Here is an 18,951-nt window from a genome sequence, read left to right as displayed (position 1 = left end):
TGGGGCCTGCTGTAGGTGCTGCTGTGTATCCTTCCCCTTCCCAACAGTAGTGCAGCCATGGCAGCATTTTGAGTCACTAAGGCAGTGGTAGCATTACAGCACCCCTCTGTGAAGGCAGAGATGCTTTACTGCAGGATGAAGCTGAGCTCAGTGGCTGTTGAGGGATGTGGTGGCTTGGTTTTCGTCGTGTCTGTGATGCACTCTGCTGCATGAAAATGGGTAAACCCTTTCTGGGGCATTTTTGCCCCAATACTCTGGGGTAGGAGTGGTGCACATGTAGAGTTGGGGAAGGATTGGGATTGATACACCTCCATTGCTTCTTTCTGCTTGTTACAGGGCTTGCATGTGCAGAAACCTGAGAACTGTGATGTGCTTTATCCTCACAAATGCCTTGATCCCAGGTCAGTTCCCTGTCCTTCTTAAACTGGGGGGCCCAAAACTGGACACAGTACTCCAAATGTGGTCTCACCAGGGCAGAGCAGAGGGGGAGGATAAACTCCCTAGACCTGCTGGCCACACTGCTTTTAATGCAGCCCAGGATACCATTGGTCTTCTTGGCCACAAGGGCACAATGCTGGCTTATGGTTAGCTTGTTGTCCATGAGCACTCCCAGGTCCTTCTCAACAGAGCTGCTTTCCAATAAGTGAACCCCCAACCTGTACTAGTGCATGGGGTTGTTTCTCCCTAGGTGCAGGACCTTAAACTTGATCTTGCTGAATTTCATGAGGTTCCCCTGGGCCCAGCTCTCCAGCCTGTCCAGGTCTCGTTGGATGGCAGCACAGCCTTCTGGTGTATCAGCCACTCCTCCCAGCTTGGTATCATCAGTGAACTTGCTGAAGTTACACTCTATCCCATCATCCAGGTCATTGATGTATATATTGAAAAGGGCTAGACCCAGTACAGACTGCTGGGGAACACCACTAGTGACAGGCCTCCAACCAGAATCTGCTCTGTTGATCATGACCCTCTGAGTTCTGATGTTGAGCCAGTTCTCAATCCACCTCACTCTTCTCTCATCCAACCCACACTTCCTTAGCTTGTCTATGAGGATGCCATGGGAGACAGTGTGGAATGCCTTACTGAAGTAGAGATAGACAACATCCACTACTCAGCCTTCTGTGATGGCATGACTGGCTGGGTTGATGAAGGGAATCAGTTTGGTCAAGCATGACTCCCTCTTGGTTAATCCATGTTGACTACTTCTGATAACCTTCTTGTCCTCTGCATGCCTGGTGATGACCTCCAGGATGAACTGCTCCATCACCTTGCCGGGGATGGAGGTGAGGCTGACTGGCCTATAGTTTCCCAGGTCCTCCTTCTTGCCCTTTTTAATGATTGGAGTGATATTTGCTTTCCTTCAGCCCTTGGGCACCTCTCCTGTCCTCCACGACCTTTCAAAGATGATGGAGAGTGGTTTGGCAAGAACATCTGCTAGCTTCCTCAGCACTCGTCGGTGCATCCCATCGGTGCCCATGGATTTGCAAGGATCCAGTTTGCCACTAGAAGCTCTTTGGTCATCTATGCAGGTCTCCTGGGTCCTCTGCCTGACTTCTTCCTCCAGGAGACGCACTTATCTTGAGCTAGGAGGAAGTGGTCCTTGAATACTGTCCAGCTCTCTTGGACCTCCCTGCCCTAGCCCGTGGGATTCCTCCTAGCAGGTCTTTGAAAAGGCCAAAGTTGTCCCTCTTGAAGTCCAAGGCTGTAATCCTACTTGTTGTGCTGCTTCTACCATGTGGTATCCTGAACTTGACCATCTAATGGTTACCATAGCCAAAGCTACCCCCAACTCTCACATCCTCAACCAGCCTGCCCTTGTTCGTTAGTATAAGGTCGAGCAGCACACCTTGCGTTGTTGGCTCCTCTACCACTTGCATAGAAAAGTTGTCCTTGATGCTCTGTAGGAACCTTCTGGATTGTGCATGGCTTGCCATGTTACTTTTCCAGCAAATATCAGGGTGGTTGAAATCTCCCATGAGGACCAGGGCCTGTGATTGTGGGGCTGCTTCCAGCTGCCTGTAGAAGGTTTCATCAACTTCCTCTTCTTGATCAGGTGGCCTGCAGCAAATGCCCACAACAGTGTCACCCATATTTGGCCGTCCCTTAATTTTTACCCACAAGCTCTCAACTTGTTCTCTTTCCACTCCAAGGCAGAGCTTGATGTATTCCAGTTGTTCCCTCACATAAAGAGCAACTCACCCGCACTGCCTTGCTGGTCTGTCTTTCCTGAAAAGCCTGTAGCCATCCATGACCACATTCCAGTCATGTGAGCTAACCCACCATGTCTCTGTGATTGCAATGAGATCAGGGCCCTGTGACTCACACAGACCTCTAGTTCCTCCTGTTTATTCCCCACACTGCATGCATTGGGCATTTCAGAAAGGTACTTGAGCACACAGGTTTCCCTGGAGGGGTGCACGAGGACCCAATATAGCACACCCTTGAGGTGGTTGGTCTCCTAGTTGTCATCTTGTGAGGCAGCCAGGGCACCTTTGTCATTGCTCTGGTTGACCTGTCTTATTCGCCTGTTGTATGTGACGGCATTAGCATTGCCACTTTGGCCCCCACCCCCGAGTCCCTCAGTTTAAAGCCCTCTTCACCAAGTTGGCCATCCTGCTGCCAAAGATCCCCTTACCCCTTCTAGACAGGTGGATTCCATCTGTCCCTAGCAGGCTATGGTTGCTGAAGAATGTCCTATTGTCATAAAAGCCAAAACCCTCACGTCAACACCAGCCACATAACTAGGAGTTGATTTGCATTATTTACCTATTTCTAGTCTTCCATTTTTCTCCAACAGGTAATATGAAGGAGAAGATATCTTGGGCACCAATATTTTTCACTTGCTTCCCCAGGGCGTTATAGTCTTCCTTAGTTCTGCCCAGGCTTTGGCTTGCAGCGTCATTTGTGCCCATGTGGAAGAGTAGCAGCAGATAGTAATCTGTGCTCTTGACAAGTTGTGGCACCCTCTCAGTGACGTCTTGGATCTTAGCTCCTGGAAGGGGACAAACCTCTTGTGACTCCCTGTCAGGTTGGCAGATAAGTATGTAACATCATTTTGGCTGGGATTCGTCAAGTAGATGGTCGAGCTAGGTGGGAAGACTTATGATCTGGAGATGCCTTTTCCTTTCATGTTTTCTATACAAAAAGAGCCTCTATAGCAAAGCAGGCTGACTACCTGACTTTGGGATGTTGGTTAGGTGATGTGAATCCCACTCTCTGTGTTTGAATCTTAAAGGTTGTGCATAAGATCCATTGGTGGAGACATATGAACACTGTAAATCTTTTTACTGCATGTACCAACCATAAAAAGAAGTGATCTTCAAATGACATCATCAACACAAAGGGCACTAGGAGAAGTTCCAACTGATGACACAATAAATCATTAAGTAGTCTAGTAATGGACATTGAGCCTAGACAGTTTTGCAAAGTGAGTTCTCATATAAAATGGTATTCTGCATTGAAATGTGAGCTCCAAACCTGCTTAGCTAGTACTACTTAAGCTGCTTTACTGAGATCATTTTGGATTTCCACAGTCGACCAATCTTCCCAAATTGCTCAGTGTCTAATGTAATCCCAGATGTATTTACCATACTTCATTGTATTTATAGAGGTGACTAGGCCATGAAGACATGGCTTATTTCCAGGGACAAGAAGTCCAGGTTCTTCAGTGCATTTTCTTCTTCTAAAAGCAATGCTATGGTGTGCTCGGAGTTTGCAGTGAACACATTTGTCTTTGCTCAGTGACGATGGTTGATCATTAGCAAAATGTATTTCGGTATTTATGGTTACAGGCGTATTGACCTTAATGCTACATACAGCAGTGATCGGATCACAGCCAGCCACCATTAGGAGAAGGTGCAAGAGTTACTATGCACAGCTTTATCTGAGCAAAGAAAATGCCTCCAAGGCACAGCAGCTGTGAAGGGCAGTATATAAGAGGAATCAGTCCTTTGTTCAAGTATGACAAACCAGCTGCTACAGACTTGTTCCTTTTCCTCTCTGCTGGTTCTTGTCCTCACTTAGCACACAGACACTGTTAAACCACGTGTTCATCCGGTGCTTTTATGTGTAGCTGCCCTGCAATAAAGGGAATTACGCTAATCGGTATCACTGTGAGGATGTGGCCCATAGCCATATCTACTGGTGATGGTGCTGGAACTTGTGCTTGAGAGATACTCTGCTCCAGTACACTGCTTTGTACTGTCCAACCGTGCAGTTTTGCCACTTTACTATCAGTGTATGTACATTTGTGTTGCATGTTGCTTTATCCTCAGAAGTGTATCGTTAGGTTACATTTGCAAGACAAATGTATGATATCCTGCAGCACAGTTTGTATTTTGCCATAGGTTTAGCACGATTCCCAGCATCAAAAGGGTCTGATTTAAGCCAGGAAAAAGGAGTGTTTATCTGTTGAGCAACATGACAGTCTTGTGACATAATGAATTACACACAGCTGTTTCTTCTCTGGCTTAGGAATTCTGTTTCATTATTACTCTGTCTGTGCAATTTCTTAATATTCTTGAATTTGGGCTCTGCTTACAGGCATATCAGATTATTCATATGCTAGAGTGAAATATGATGTGGAGAGGAGCACAGAATGTGCTTTATTTGTGGGTAACTGGGTATGTAATGGTGTATAAACAGTCAGGAGCTGGTACTTAGCTGCAATGCCTCTTCTGCTTTCTCATTCAGCCCAAGTCTAAGTGTACAAGAGACTTATCATTTGTAAACCTCTTCTCCTAGCACTGCTTCTCTTCTCCATCTCACCTTCCTAAAATTCTCTTAGCTTAACAGTCTTTTAGATAGTTGACAGTGGTAATTAAATAAAACAGACTTAAAGGGGATGGCTGACATGCCTTGTGTGCAGCTCGACAGTGTTAACAAGGCTGGGCCTTTGGGCTTGGATCTATGATCTCCAGGGTGTTTGTGGGATATACTGTTCTCCCATCAAATTCAGAAGAAATCAAGGACATTTAGTACAGGAAGGGGTTGGGGGGAGTGCTTCTCCTGGCCGGTACTGGGATGAAAGGGAGGATCTTGGAAGGGAAATCTCAGAGGACAGGAGCACCAGTTCTTACTCCCCAAACCAGCCAGGGCCACAGGAGTTAAGGGTCTGCTTGGCAATATGGGGGACAGATTTAGGATCTTGCTCTATGCCTCAAATCTCAGTTTTTTACATGTGAAGCTGGGTTATTCATAACTAGATTATTAGGCTTATGGAAAAAAAAAAGGCTGAGCTGAAAGACTCATTTATCTGCGGTGAAATTGGTATGTATGATGTTATGAAATACTTTGTCACAAAGTGTAAGTCTGTCTAGCAGACAGTTTTGTTAGTATATAGTATATTATTACTGATCAATTCTGACTCTCCATCCTATTAATGAAGAGCGTGAGGAGCAATGACTTTGCTCTTTAGGTGCTTCTATTGGTCAATCACATTCCCTAATTGTATGCCCAATTGTATTAAATGCCAATTCACTTGAATTTTCTAAGTGATATTTTATTAAGCTGCATGTTTCTTTACCTCAAGATTTTACTACACTTCCACCAACAGTGGTGAGAAGCTTTCTTTTGCATTTTGTTAGTGCTTCTGTCCACCTTCAGTGAAATATATCTTAATATAATAAAATACTGTGCAGTTTACTAGTGAATCCACTGTGCCTGTGGGTTTCCATTTAGGTAATAGGGTGTGCCTGACTTGGCTGCTTATAGGTGGAGCACTTGAATGCTCTTGCTGTTATGAGCTCAGAGTCTAGGTTAGATTTCTCTGGAGAGCAGTGTTCTGATTTAATAGTTGGTCCATTGTTCTATCAATCACATCCAAAGAATTATTCAGGATGGTTGATGGGTTATTTGGGCTAATTCAAGACACTTTCTTGAGCATACTAGGTCAATTTTCTAATGGATCAAAGTGGGTGAGTTTTGGAAAACAGCTGGCACATACATACACACAATCCCACACTGCATCGCGTAGATAAAGGCAATTCCAAATTCTCTTCTATTTCAATCTATTCATTTCATCTGTTTGACACTTTTGAAACTGAATGAGGCACTGGAGATTGTACTACAGGGAGTGACCTGGAACTGGTGAGTGATCTAAATATCGCCTTTAAATCTCTTCAATTCTGTGAAATTTAGATTGTGGGACAGGGAATACTGGTGAAGCAGAGAGTCCCTAGGTTGAATTTGCAACCTTTGCTGCCCTCCAGCCTGGTGATAATACCAAACAATGGAAATGCATGCAGTCACATGTCTGGATATTTACCCTAAGCCTTTCTACTTTGGGATCCTTTTACTCCATCAGAGTCAGGGAAAAAGCCACAGCATAAATCCATAGTTTGCTATCAAATTAAGTTAAAGAAAAACCTCCTGTTGCATAGTTTTGGAAATTTTCCATCCCTATCCTAAAACTGTACAAGCACATCTTGCTTGAGTAAGCTCAAATGTGTAGCTGAGGCTGTGAACACCCTGACATCTAGAGATGGAGCACAGTCAGAACCCATGGAGGGACATGGGTTTCATAGACATGTGTTCATCCATTTAAGTGCACAAGAATCTGGTGGGTGTTTTGTGCCTAAACCCTTGTAGGTGCACAGAAAGGGAGGCATCACCTGGAAGGCATTAGCTAGAGCTTGTCCTTTCCTTGTTAAGGCAGTGGTTCTGAAGCCAGTTCTCCTGGTAGTCGTCATCTCTTCAGTGGCCGACTGTTATGCTTAATGTTCTGCTGATACTCAGTAGAACAGCAGACCTAGCACACTGATTTGTTTTCATCTAGTTCTATAAAAATGTACAAGGAGTACATGGTTTCTGTGAAAGATACCCGAGAGGTTTTATCAGAATGCAAACTGTTGGTATAATAAAGCTTTCCTGTGGCAAACACATAAGAATTGCCCTTCCTGTACAGTCAGTAGACATAACTGGATTTTGCTGCCTGAGAATGAAGTTGCTTTCCTATTTTGTATCCTGTAACAGGAAACCTGGAAGGGATAGACTCCACTTGGAACTTTATTTTCAATTAATAACAGATTAAGAGAACTAAAGGAGAAGTTTTTAATGGCACCTCAGTTAAACATAAATTCTTAATTTTTATTTTCGCTCTGACTTTTGGTACTGATTTTTCTCCATTTTGGTGTTTTTGTGAATATGAATAAGCTTCTGAATTAATGTGGGGTTTTTTTTTAATTTTTATTTCCAGCACTGGGATTTCTTTGTCAGGTGACACAGGAGCTTATTAATGAGTGTGATATAAAGTTTGAAGTTGCTTAAGTTTGTGGCCAAAACATGCAGTCTTATGTGTCAAGCAGTTTGTGAGAATGAGTGTGGGTCTTAGCCCAGTACACTGCTCCTCTGTCCGGGTTTGGATTGTCACGCAGTCAGGAACCACTCTGACTCTGGCCATGAGTAGTGTTTTTCGACAGAACCGTTCCTCACCACTTCACATCAGAGAGAGGGTAAGCCATAAAAGGGTAACCAGTCTCTGGTTCTTTTGGTGTAAAGGGAAGATACCTGACAAAGTCTATTCCTCCTTGAGAAGTGAAGTATTAAAGGAAGCTGATAAAGTTGCTGGTGAATGCTGCCTAGTCTTTTGGTGCAACCATTGGAACAGAGGCAATACAAAGGAGGTGACATATCAGGGGCACTCATGTTTCAAGTGAAGTCTGGGGATGGAAGAGTGTCTTTTTATTTTGCATAACTAGTTTAGTTGGCAGCGTACTGTTTTTGCTCCTTTGATCTCTGCTCTGTTTGACTGTATTTTCAATAACTACTTAGTATAAAAATAAAATGTGCAGGCCGCATCAAATAAACTAATTAAGGATTAGAATGAAAAAGTGTCAAAATCCGAGACCTCGCTGAGGCAGATTAGTCACTGCATACGAGACACGATCTAATAACTAATGGGTTGCTGTAGTAACGGGGGAATCAATACCCCCTGGCTGGTCAGGGAGCTGACAGTAATTTCTGCTGGGTCATAGATTCTGGAAAATGAAGTGCCACCTACTACAACACAATCTCTGTGGACTTTTTGACAACAGAGCATCCTACAAAGTTTATATCAAAGAAAATATTAATCTCCCAAGTCTGGTTGTTTATCTCTGCAGGGGTTATCTGATATTGTTACAGCCACAGACAATTAAGTTTAGACTCCTATGTGAGCTCTCAATGGGTTAGCTTTGGAAATAAGCCTTTGGTTTTGCTTATTAAGTGATGGGTTTGTAGGACATATCAGTACCAGGGTGTTGGAGTAAAGGGAAGGAAAGCTGGAAGAGTCCAGTCTGCTATCCCAAATCAGCTCTTCTTACTCAAAGATTCTTACTGAATTCAAAAGAAGTTCAGCTTGGGTGGAGGAGAGGAGGTATGCTCAGGCACTCAGAAGAAAAAAGTGGTTTGCAACTGAGGTGTAAAGCTGGGCTTGCTGTAGGTTCTGTGTGTTTGTGCTTCAGTACCCAAATTCCATGGGGATGACCATCCTTCTTTGTCTTCTCTGTATTGATTGCAAGCTTTCTGGGATGGGGACACTCTTAGGCGTGTGAGCTGCACGTAGAACAATGTCAGCTCTGTACCTTGATGGCAAAATGGGACTTTGTGCTGGGACAGGCAGCACAGCCTGTGACTGGGAGCTAAAACTATCCAGTGCAGAAACTTGAGAAGGAAACCAGCAAGTGAAGGGGACTCTGGCAGGTGTTTCCCACCTGCAGGCAGGGAGAGGAGAGCCCTGTAAAGCACAAGGAGTTAATGTTAGTCAAAGGCTACAGAGGGATAATAAGGACTTTTTCCAAACATCTAGGGGAATGGTAGAGCTTTAGAGAAAGTAGGCCACTCACTAATGAGGGGAGTGGTGGTGTTAATTATGTCTTGAAATTGCCTGAGATACTGAGCTCCTGAAATTCATCTTCAGCAGAAAACCATCAGGAAAATAAGTTCGGGCAATTAGGAGTTGGGGGGGTGGGGGGAGAAACAGTGTAAAAATAGAATGGATAATTAAGAGCAGATAAGGAAACATCTAAGAACTGGCAAGAAGTGCAAAGAGAGCCTCTTGCCTTTGCGGAGCTCCACTACACTGATCTCACAGGCACAGGACTGGGAGTGCTTGCTGGCAGACTATGTGGAGAACAAGTCCCCAGCCGCGCTGTTGTATGTGCTGGTGGCTCAGCTGTGTGAGGGCTGCTGGGTGGCAAGGGCATGTCTTGTCCCTTGTATGCTGATGGCAGTGCTGCTGATACCGCTGTGCTGCAAACCCCTGCAAGGTCCATGAGAAGTTGGTTAGGGCAGGTCTCAGTGCGGGCGCAAGAAGGGGATTGACACAGAGCCACTTGCACTTATAACCACAGACCTGTGTGAGTGGCAACCTGCTACGTGGTTGGCAGGTAGCAAATGTAGCTTTGAATCTTTTAGGTGGGCTGTACTGTGGAAAGACACGGCTGTGTTCTGCTCTCTCCAGAGTCCTGCTGTGATATCAGTTGTGAGAGCATGTGTGTCCTGCTTAGCACAAGGAGTGACCAAGGAGCTCCTTCCCCTTCAGCTGCTCCCCCATTTTATGGTTTGGTGGGTTGACCTTGGTTGGATGCCAGGTGCGATCAAAAATATTTAAGAATTATCATTAAAATCCACATACATCACACAATCCTCACAAACTTCATTTACATCAAGAAAAAGGATTCCCCCCACCAAAATCAAAATAACATCATCACAACACCAGCTGAAAGTGGACCATTTACACATAATCCACCCTTTGTCCCTTCACCACAATTCCAAAAACAGAATTTCCCCACAATAATACTACTTTTCACTCTCTAGCTGTGTTGAGTCCATGTTTTGCCTTTTACCTCTCCCAATTACTAGCCTTATCCTGAATTCCTTGTGGCCCACCTTGGGTGCCAAAAAGGACTGTCGTTGGTAACCCTGGCTGAATGCCAGGCACCCACGAAAGCTGGTCTATCACTCCCCTCCTCAATTAGACAGGGGAGAGGAAAATATAATGAAAAGCTCAGGGGTCAAGATAAGGGCAAGGAAAGATCACTCACCAATTACTGTCACAGGCAAAACAGACTCAACTTGAGGAAATTAGTTTAATTCATTACCAATCAAATCAGAGTAAGGTAATGAGAAAATAAAAACGAAATCTTAAAGCACCTTCTACCCACCCCTCCCTTCTTCCTGGGCTTACCTTCACTCCCAGTTTCTCTACGTCCTCCCCAGTGGTGCAGGGGGATGGGGAATGGGGGTTGTGGTCAGTTCATCACACCTGGTCTCTGCCACTCCTTCCTCCTCAGGGGGAGGACTCCTCACACTCCTCCCCTGCTCCAGTGTGGGATCCCTCCAACAGATGACAGTCCTCCATGACCTTCTCCAACATGGGCCCTTCCCACAGGGTGCAATCTTTCAAGAACAGACTGCTCCAGCGTGGGTCCCCCATGGGGTCACAAGCCCTGCCAGCAAACCTGCTCCAGCATGAGCTCTTCTCTCCATGGGGCCACAGGTCCTGCCAGGAGCCTGCTCCAGCATGGGCTTCCCACGGGGTCACAGTCTCCTTTGGGCACATCCACCTGCTCTGGTGTGGGGTCCTCCACAGGCTGCAGGTGGATATCTGCTCCACCACTAACCTCCATGGGCTGCAGGGGCACAGCCTGCCTCACCATGGTCTTCACCACAGGCTGCAGGGGAGTCTCTGCTCCAGCACCTGGAGCATCTCCTCCCCCTCATTCTTCACTGACCTTGGTGTCTGCAGGGTTGTTCCTCTCACATATTCTCACTCCTCTCTCCAGCTGCAGTTGTGCATGTGTTCTTTTTGTTCCCCTTAAATACATTATCCCAGAGGTGCTGCCACTGTTGCTGATGGGCTCAGCCTTGGCCAGTGGTGGGTCCATCTTGGCACCAGCTGGCATTGGCTCTATTGGATGTGGGGGAAGCTTCTAGCAGCTTCTCACAGAAGCCACCCCTGTAAGCCCCCCGCTACCAGAACCTTGCCAGGCAAACCCAATATATATGGGACTGGTGTATGGTGGGACAAAACCCAGAGCTAACTCTGATATCCAGTGACAGCTCTGCAGCTACTGCTGGCGTTTGTGCTGGTTGGTACATAATGTTGGTGAATAATAATACCTGACCTAGTAGAACAAGAACTCTTTTATCAAACACATTTAAAGAAAAATGACAGTCTGTGTAGCATGTAATGGAACAGATGATAAATCACAAAATGGGGAAAAACAATTGTGTTACTCCTGCTGGTATGAGTTCCTGTTCAGAAGGTCCATATGTTACATTTTTTGATGACATAAATTTAATGAAATTTTCTGGAAATGCTGACCAGAAGTCAATATACAACTCAGTCCCAAGAAGTTTCCTAATATCTTTGTTTGTTTTAGGTAATAGATCTGTTGATGTGTATCTCTCCTATTAAGTACTGTGATAGGATGCTATAATGAAATTACAATATGGAATGGTAGCTCAACTAAAGTGGCGTTATCAGAAATGTCACCCCCTAACAAATGAACAGTTACAATGTTTGCCCTCCAGTTACAAGACCTTGTTCCTTTTGTCTTTTACTATATCTTATAATAGCAAAGCCTGTGATGTAAATGTCTGCAGGGTGAGTTTCTAGTAGCTAAGTGTGAAACATGTTTCAGTGGGGATATGGGGGGGAAAACAGACTTTTTTTTTAATTCGAGACAAAGGATTTTTGGCCTTGGGCATTCCAGCTGCTGCTACTGTCGATATAGGGGAGATCGGACTGATTTTCTATTTACTTATTTTTTTTCTTTTTAAATAAAAGATACCCAAGTATTTGGTTATATAATCCACAATATTTAAAACAGACAAACAAAACAATAAAAAAAAATCCCCCACAGAAAAAAGTAGTAATTATTTCCTCTGGAGTTTGATTTAGGTTGAAGAGGTTGTAGATCCTGAATGGGTGAGGTGCAGTTTGTATTTATAACTTCAAAGCCTGGGCAACAAGTGAGGAAATAGAATGAGATTTTTAATTTTTTCCTTTTTTTTTAAGCTGAAACTAGAAATTCACGATTCTCACTCTAAAGCCAGTGCAAACATTGAGTCCTGTGGCTTTTCTTCAACAGGTCATATGAAGAATTGCAAATTTCAAAAGAAATTTAGAAAAAATCCAACCCTCAAAGCAATGACTAAGCCCAGCCCTGCACATGTTGGAGCAGGTTGAGAGGGACCCCTGTCTCTGGCTCAGGCTGGGGAGGCGGATTTCTGAAGTTGCCCCCAAACACCTGCCAGTAAGAACAGGACATGCAGTGTCTCACTGGAAAGCCTGTCTGGCTCTCAGCTCTCCTGCCCTTGTTGGGCTGCTCCATGCAGGTGGGAGAAGATCTTGATGGGAACAACTTCTCCCTGTCCCTTGCCAATGACAGTGGTCCCCAAAGCGGTTAGTAAAGAGTAATCAGCTGGCCATAGGGGTGGGTGTCCAGGACTTTGGGCAGCTCAGGGTTGCCTCCAGGGAGGCTGCAGTGCACACTGGACATGAGAGGGGATGAAAACTGGATATCCAGGAGCAGATGGGAAAAAGACATGATGGATTTGGTCAGCATGATGAGCCATGGGTTGGCATGTACAGTTGCGCAAGCCAACTCTGTGACAAGGGTCTGGATGTGGTCTTTTGTGCCAGAGGGTTTTTGTTTTACCAAGCCAGTATGTTCCTGGTTAATATCTCTGCCATCACCCTTCCTGGGAACCAAAGAACAGACTACCTTGTGCTTCTCAGGAACAGTACCTGTCTTCATTTCAACAAAGGAGTCAGAGCCAGTCTTCAGTTAGATATAACTAAGCGTTGGTTTTTATTTTTAAGATGCAACAGAGGAAACTTAGTGTAGAAGCTTAATCTATAACAGTGACACTTCACTTATCCAAGCAACTGGGAAGTGCTTAAATACTGAATCCTGTGGCTTAATTATTTACCTGTGGCTTAATTGGGTGTAATTTTACTGAAGAGTCTGTTTATTTTCCTATGGAGAGGCTCTAAGATGCCTCTAAATGAAAATGTTACTGGTCCCTACCTGTGCCCCATGACACCAGTAGCACAGAGCTCATTTAAACCTGCAGAAACCTGGAAAAAACATGTTTTCTCTGGTGCAATCAGCCTGTGGTTTCCTACTGCTCTGCAGCTGGGAATGTGTATGGAGGGTGAGAACGATCCTTCTGTATTTCTGCATGTCCTGTGCTGCTCGCATCTGGCCCAGGAGCACTCAGCAGAACAGGGCAACTCATGAGCTATTGCCGATTCTGCTCTGGGAGCAGAGAGTGTCCCCAGAGGGGAGAGAAAATATTGTAACCCCCTGGAGCTGTCTATGGGGTGACCCCACAGTGGCACCCTTCAGCTGCACCCAAAGGGCTTAGGAGCAAAAGTCTAGCTGGGCTTAGGGAGGCTTGTGTTCTTCCGCTGCTTATTGGGACTTCAATTGGTTTATTCTCTGCAAATTCGATGTTGTTCCCAGAGCTGGGAAATTTCAGTTATACAGGATTAGATATTCAAAGTTATGCTCATATCAGCGTGTCTGTTGGTATTTGCTGTTTATATTCCAGGCACAAAGCCGTGGTGAACAGAGACAGACCAGGGGCCATGCCCTGGCCAGTCATCTTTATTTAGATGACCCTTTCAACTTCAATGTGTTATTCTTTCATGCCTAAGAATAGTTTTCCTGCATGAAAGGCTAGACAATTGAATACTGGGGCTTTCCATTTACATTCCCTGGTTAGAGGCTGAACTGGTGCTTGTATCCAAATATGTGGAAAAGCTCTTCCTACTGTTCTGCCAGTGTAAAGTGCTATGAAGAGATTTTTATCTTGAATATCCATTTAATTCAAACCAAATGTCCTCAGATACATTCTGGCTAGGCTTTCAATTCAGACAGCTTTGATTTTTCTTCTCCTTGTTCTTCCCCCTCCCCAGCATAGAGGCTTGAACCAGGAACCTCCTTTTTAAGCTCTAGGCAATTTCCTTATAGTACTTGGATCTCCAGGCTTCATTGGACTTCTACAACAACAGAAGCTTTATATCACTGGTTTTTCACCCCAAAACGCTTAGTTTCTCTTAACAATCTTACAAGAGAGCAGTGTATTACTACTTGGTGATCCCAATGATAAATGAAGCACATTATATGTGAAGTAAAGGCTCTATTTATCCTTGCTTTTTTTTTTCTAAAGTCACAGCAGGTTTAATGTGAATCGCTTTTGATGACCTTCATAACAAATCAAGAATAAACCTCAGTGCATTCTCACTGAGATAGACAGAGTTGTGGACATTTTTTATTGAAATTATAATAATAGCAAAGAGCTGTATTAGTAGTATTTGATAACGCAAAAAAATTAATGTTCACTGAAAGCCAGGTGCCAGCACTATTTGATTGTTTACCAACATAGTCATAAAGAAACAGAGTTATTAAAGGGTCTGAAATCACTCAGTAATTCAGCTGCTGACGTTGATGGATGGAACTTGGCTGTTCCTCTTTGCTAAAGCTGCTGACTGGATGAATGTTTTATTCATGAAGCACAGGGCACGAAGGGATGCCAAAGGTTTAAGAATATTTTAAGAAACTCTTTGAGATGTCAAGCAAGTTATCAGGTGTTGTTAAGCAAAGGAGCTGAAGTACTACATTTAAACATAACTGAGCTCTCAACATACACAACAACAACACATCAAAAGCCAGGATGCAATTCTTGTCTCAAGCACTATACGGAATGATGAGTTGGGAATACAAGTCCTTTTATTTTCTGCACCTTTGTACCTTCAGTCATCTCACAGCCTTGTCTTTTTGAGCATTGTTATACCAAAGGGAATTTTCACACATCACACTGTGAATTTAGGCTTGGAAACAAATAAATATTTAGATACAGAACCCTGCAAGGTCACATACTCAGATCAAAGACAAGATAAATGATATGATGACAATGTTCATGAAAATTGCAGCCAGGAATGAGCAATTTGGATCAGGGCAAGTGGATACTGCCTGACCTCTCAGCGGGAGAAGTTGTTCAAAATGGTAATTATTGGAAGAGGCTATTATCAAAATACAGTATAATGAGGAATTTTCCTCTGTTCTTCTCACCCTGCCCCTGCCTCCTCTTTGTCCAAGGGCAATGTCTGCCAGCAGCAAGCCTATAGCTTCTTACCTCTTTGGTGGGGCAGTGCTGCTTTGCAGCAATGAAAGGCTTGGCTGTAATTTAAGTGATTCTTTCAAATGCCTTTTTCCTGTTCTATGAGAATTCAGCTCCAGATCCTTTGTTGATTTTTTTTTTTAATAGAAAGATGTATTTTGTATAAAGAATTTTTATGAAGAGATCCTTAGCCCCACAAGCTCCTGCATGGAAAAGTGCTTGAATATTTCATAATCTATATTAATACCTTCTTTTAAGTTTCTGCAGTCTCGTAAGAGCAGAACAAATGAGCTCTTGATAGAACTGAACTGTCAATCCGAACATAGTGACATTAGAAAATAGCTCTGTTTCCAAGTCTAGCTGCGTGAAATGTCCCTTCTTGCCAAGGGAGCAGCAAAGTATAGTTTAAATGTGCCTTATTATGATATCTCAAGGGTATAAAAATTGGGAACGGTATTAAAAATGAGTAATTAAAATTGAAGACTGATAGATAATGGCCAATAAAAAGCAAGTAACTACTGCGCTTACACTGCCCTTTTGATTTGCAGAGACTCAGGGCTAAAGACCAAAAGCATATTTCGCATGGGCCCCAATTAAAATTCAAATTCAATAGACTGACAGTGAAAACTACTGTCAAAAAAGCTGTCAAGTTGAACCAAAAGAAGTCACTATATTACCTCTTTTTCTGTCAAAGGCATTGATTATTTTCAATAGAGGAGCCCTCTGACAGTTGCTGAAACTGAAGAATCCCATGTTGAAACGATTTGGTTGACACACGTCACTATTTCCTAAACAGATAAGTCAAATATGTTATTTTTGACTCTTTCTTGTAGGAGAAAGTGTGTTTATGTAGTGTTTATGTAGTATTTTATGAAAGATAAATAATGCAGAACAAAAGGAACATCCATTAGCACTTCACTTTCCTAGCTATTTGTATTGGTTGTTTTTTGATAGCATCTTCTTAAAATGTTGTTCTTTGCATAAAATCATGTGTCCCTTTTGGTGGCTGTGATGCATTGCAGGGATTTGCTGAGATACCCTGAAGTAATTCAGATAATCAGTGAACCATATTGGTGCTATTCTTGATAGCAGCTGACAGTTCACTGTTGACTACGCTAAACTTCTGTTTTCTACCAGCCACCCGTCCATAGCAGTGATACAGAGATTAATATTCTGCAAAGTGCCCCTTTATATTGCAGATAGACAAACTGAGAAAGGCAAAATAAGGACTGCATCTTGGACTTGCTGCCAGTTTTTGGAGTGAAGCTGGAGCTGAGCCTCTGCCTGAAATCTTTGTGTAACTCAATTTTCACATGGTGGATGTGGGCACCCCAGCTTTTGTAGGTGTTGGCTTTGCAGTCCTGCAAGGCATCTTTAGCAGAAGGGAAAGTCTAGCTGTATTCCAGGTCAACTCTGTCATGTGTGGAAGTAGGTGCCTCATTCCAGCTGGAACTGTACAAAACAGAGGATGCTTCCAATATGCTCCATTGGGACGAGGATGTTGAGTAGCAGATCCATTGTGAATTACTAACACTATTAAGAAGGTGAGAACAGGCTCAAGCAGCGGCAGAGGCAGACTAATACCCTTGTACAGAGTCTTTATTATTCATTAGCACATACTGTGCTTCCTCCTAAATATAATTCAGGCTACACTTGTATCACATTAAGATAACACTAAATCTTTCTGTAATTTGAAAGAAATACTGCTCCCAGCTGTTGTTACAGAAGTGAACTAAACAAAATCCAAAGAGGTGCTAAAGGAACAACCATAAAACTCCAACTGCATTTGGCACAGATCTCCTTTGGTGCTGTTTATGACAGAAGTGGTTGTAAGCAGACCTCTCTGCTTGTGAACATGATGGCTTTGTGGTCATGGCATCTCACACCTTGGGAGCTGCTCTGCTAAAATGAAACAAGCTCCCAGATCCCTCATGTAGTCAAGCACTTTGCTGCTTTTGGGGGAATTGGGTACCTTGATGACGATGAATTGGGCTGTCAAGATCCTGGTGCAGGCTGTTGCGAGGGACCCAACAGTCCTTTTTTTTGCCCTGAAATGAGGCACTGCTGTGCAGAGCACTGCACTAACACTGCTGGCGTGCTCCCGCTCCAGGAAGTGTTTGTTGACTATTACTGAAAATGAGGTTCACAGGGACTGAGAGCCAGTTCTTCAAAGACATCTGGTGCCTAATTCTGTCTCACCATAACAGAAGTGAGGCCCTAAACTCCTGCGATGGCCTGGCCTATGCAGCATGGCTCTGTTTACACCAAATCAACCTGAACGAAGTCCAGCATTTAAACATCGTCTCTGTTACAAGCTTCTCCTGAGGCTGTAAGCTCTTTGGAGAGATGTCATTTTGGTTTGTGTTTGTACAGCATTTAGGGTCCTTGCTCATGTGGCTGCTCAGGAACTACCAAGGTGAGTTGGTATTAATAATAATACTAAAAATAAACATGTGTAAATAGGGATAGCAACAGGCTCAGAAGTTCTGACAGCTCTGGAAGGCTTTGATCTTGCATCAGTAGAGATCAGGATGTGCAGCCTCCCCAGATGACAGGCTTGGATGGAGAAAAGAAAAAAGAGCTATAAACATAGCCTGTAAAGTATGCCTCTGTCGTCCTCCTCAGGCTCCCTCCCCCATTACCTCTGATGATTTACTAAGAGAGCGTGTCTAAGTACTAGCAAAAAAGCAACTCAGAAATTAACCCCAGCAAACTTACAGTCTCACACCTGACCCCAGAAGTGTGTAGCGTTGGTCATCCAAGTAGTAATGGCTCAGCATAAAGCAGAGGAGAAATGTGCCATTAAAAGAGAAGCATGGAGTGAGCTGCTGAGTGGTGACAGCCGTTAAAAGATACAAACCAACGCGTGGTTCTGACAGCATATTATATTCAGAAGATAAAGGGAGGTAGAGAGAAGAGGAAAAAGCAAAACAAATGGGGTTGCTCTGTACATATGGCCAAAAGGGAATTGCAGCATAAATGCCACCAGCCAGAAATTACGGTATGTGGATGGTCTGCCTGTCAGGGAAAGAAGCACCAGCCCTTCGGGGCTGGTGCTAGCCAAAAGCCTCATGGCGAGTGGGAAGATGCTGCAGGAGATCCGGGGGAGTGTCTGTCCAGCAGCAGGACAGCAGGTGCTGCTGATTGTTGATGTTAATGAACTGAAGACAAGGAAGGAGTGTGATTTAGGGGGAAGTGGCAGACTGTGATTTTTGTCTAACTGCAGATTTTGTTTCTGAGCAAATCAGATTTATGATTCTCTCGGACAATTTTGCTAATAAGCCAATGACTCAGAGCCCACAGCAGATGGGATTCTTTAGAGGTAGAAACTATGGTTTTTGCCCTAAAAAGAAAGTAACCATTTTTCTTTTCTAGAAAGCTGATCTCTGGAAAATGTGATGATTTTTTCCTTCCCAGCAGAAACACAGCTTTTTCACGTAACACCAAGCTATGCTTCTGGACTCTTACCTAATACGCAGTTCTCATTAGAAATAAGTAACTTGTGACAACTTGGTATGTCTTATGCTGGGAGAATTTTTTTTTAAAATCAACTCCTGTAATTAATAACATCCCAGAAGCCATTCCCAACAGCCACAGTACTAAGTGGTGGTTTGGGGTGAACTCTTCAGCTATCTGAAGGGCAAAATGCCTCTTGTCCATGGCTGCAGGAGACTGCTGCCAAGAACTTGGGAATATTTCTCTAGTAGGAATGTATCTATCTAAATCCTTGGAAAGGGACTTCTGTCTAGATGTGAAACTGCTGAAGATTCCCTTCATCTCTCTTCTTCATCCTGTGGATGTTCAGAAACTTGATTCCTACTAATGTAATTCAACCCTTTT

This window comes from Phalacrocorax carbo, chromosome 6 (genome assembly GCF_963921805.1).
Source record: "Phalacrocorax carbo chromosome 6, bPhaCar2.1, whole genome shotgun sequence".
Classification (NCBI taxonomy): Eukaryota; Metazoa; Chordata; class Aves; order Suliformes; family Phalacrocoracidae; genus Phalacrocorax; species Phalacrocorax carbo.
The sequence above is the reverse complement of the archived record's forward strand: the minus strand, read 5'-3'. Positions refer to the sequence as shown.